Source organism: Chelonoidis abingdonii, chromosome 16 (genome assembly GCF_003597395.2).
Source record: "Chelonoidis abingdonii isolate Lonesome George chromosome 16, CheloAbing_2.0, whole genome shotgun sequence".
Lineage (NCBI taxonomy): Eukaryota > Metazoa > Chordata > Testudines > Testudinidae > Chelonoidis > Chelonoidis abingdonii.
Genome location: NC_133784.1, coordinates 6,861,603 through 6,864,312, shown reverse-complemented (window position 1 = coordinate 6,864,312; position 2,710 = coordinate 6,861,603).

Genomic DNA, 2,710 nt, shown 5'->3' with positions numbered 1-2,710 from the left:
CTGCGGCGCCCATCTGCAGGGACATCTATGTCCTAACTGCCCCCGGATCGCAGCCACCGATGTGCACTAGCCCCAGCCACTCCTGTCGCCCCGTCCTGTGCTGGGCGAGGTGGCTGGGCAGGGCTGTGCCCTGTGCGGGGAGGCAGTGAGGGGGAGGTGCTGGTTCCATGAGGCTACGCAGGGATGTTGGGAGCTGAGGGGGGCTGGCACCTCGGCTGTGTCCCAGGAGGAACGGCAATGTTGGGGTGTCTGAAGCCATGCAATACATGCGGGGTGGGGTGGGACGGACCCTCTGGGGAGCCCCTGCACTGGGTGCCCCCGTGCCATGGGTGTTGGGGGTCCCTGTGGGGGTGGGGTGGGATGGACCCGCTGGCAGGGCTGAGCACTGGGGGGTGGATGATGCATGTGGCACTCACAGCCCTGGCTATGCCCGTGCCAGCCCCAGCAGCTGCACAGCCTCCCACCCCCTACGTGGCTGGCACTGTCTCGGTGTGTGCTCCCCCCGCAGCCCTATCTCGTGCCAGCTTGGGTCTAATTTCCTGTCCATTGTCCCCGCTGCCAGCCCCGCCTGCTGTGTGCCGCCATCCTGCGCCCGGCCCAGCCTCCGCTCCATCTTAACAGCCATGTTTGTGCCTCCTGCCACCGGGGCAGCCCCTGGGTGCCCTCCCCTCCACCCTGTTTCAGCCCCCCCCCTCCCCCCCCGCCTGCCACGTGCCAGCCCCTGGGCACCCTCCCCCACACCCTGCTGCTGCACATACCTCCCCACCTGCCTGCCACCTGTGCCAGTCCCCGGGGTGCCCTCCCACACACTCTGCTGCTGCCCAGCCCCTCCCCACCCACCTGCCACGTGCCAGCCCCCGGGACACCATCCCCCACACCTTGCTGCTGCTCACCCCCTCCCCGCCCACCTGCCACGTGCCAGCCCCCGGGGCACCTTCCCCCATACCCTGCTGCTGCTCACCCCCTCCCCGCCCACCTGCCACGTGCCAGCCCCCAGGGCACCTTCCCCCATACCTTGCTGCTACTCACCTCCTCCCCACCCGCCTGCCACATGGCAGCCCTTTCCCAGCCCCCTGGCCCCAGTAATGTTAACACAGGCTGGGTGGGGCTGGGTGCTAGGGTGTAGTGTGGGAGAGGGGCTGGGGTTGGAGTGGAGTGTGCAGGGTGGAGGAGGGACTAGGTGGTGTGTGCCAGGTGGGGGAGGGGCTGGGTGCTGGTGTGCAGTGTGGGGCTGGGTCCTAGGGTGGAGTGGGCAGGGTGGGGGAGGGGCTGGGGTGCAGGGTGAGGGAGGGGCTGGGTCCTGGGATGGAGTGTGCAGGTTGGAGGAGGGCCTGGGTGGAGTGGGCAGGGTGGGGGAGGGGCTGGGTGCTGGGATGCTCGGATAGGTCACTGGCAGGGAGGGGAGTTCCTGTTCCCTCTATCCCAAGGCCATTCTCATTCAGCACAATGTTGCATCTTGGTTTGGCTCCTGCTCAGGTCCTGGCCTCAGTGGCTTCCTGTGGCTGTGAGTTCCCCAGGCTAATTGTAGCTTGGGTTAAGAGCTGGCATGTGCCTTTCTCACCTGCTCCCAGGGTCCCCTTGTTCCTGTGCTTGGGGCAGGGTGGAGGAGAAGCTCTCAGTGCCGTCCCTGTGCCAGGCAGCCTGTGCCCTGCTGCCCTGTCCCCCCATGTTCACCCACTTCCTACACCAGCGGCTCCCACTGTTCCACCCCAGTGCGCCTCAGAGCCCCCCTTTCTGAAACAAGGTGGTCAGAAGAGAAGGTCAAAGGGCAGGGGCAGAGGAAGGGCAATCCTGTGCTTAGGGGGCAGGCCTGGTGTCTGCCCGCCCTCCTTGACCCCAAACTTCCTGGGCGAGTCCCGCAGTCTCTCTGAGTGTCCCCACCTGTGCCCGGCCGCTGGGGGGTGAGGGGCACACAGGGGGGTTGAGAGACGCTCAGGTACCGGGGGAACAGACAGCCCAGCGTCCCGGGGCTGGAATAACCCAGTCCCTGTGTGTCCCAGCTGGAGAGGGCTGCAGGGAGGGCAGAGGCTCTCAGATTGGCCGGTCCAGGGCAGGGGCTGCAAAGACGGGTGTGAGGAGCGGGAAGGTGCAGGCGTGAGTGGGTGATGGAGAGCGTAGTGTGCGCATGGGGGGGTGGATACGCTTGGATGCTCACACAGGAGGATGGTGCATGTTGCATCCCCAGTGGCCTAATGAGCCTGCTTGAAGGCCCCAGGGAGCCAGCGTGCCTGGCCCCACTGGCAGTCTCAGCATGCTCGGCCTGGCTTCCTGCCTGCTTGTTTTCGGGGAGGTGGGGGCTGTACAGGCTGTGCTGATAACACCAAGCTGGTTACTCAGGCTGGGGTGAGACATCCAGCCACGACTGCTCTCAGCTCAGTGGGGACTGGGGGAGTTGGCAGGGGCCTTGGCTGTGGGACTGACTGCAGGGCTAAGGCCTTAAACAGCTGGATGGGCCCCTGGGCTCCAGTGCTGCCCTGCCGGGCACAGAGCAGGGGCTGTGGTGCTTGCAGCGGGTCAGCGGCCGGCACAGCCCCTCTTCCTGGGCCCCGAAGGCCTGTGCAGCAGGGGTACTGCATGCTGGGTGGAATGCTTGAAGGCAGGGCGGCAGCAGGGGCCAGGCATGGGGACAATTGCCGGGGCAGGCCAAGTGCTTCCGACTTTGGACTGGGACTCAGGTGATCCAGGTTCAGCTCCTGGCTTTGGCACCAAC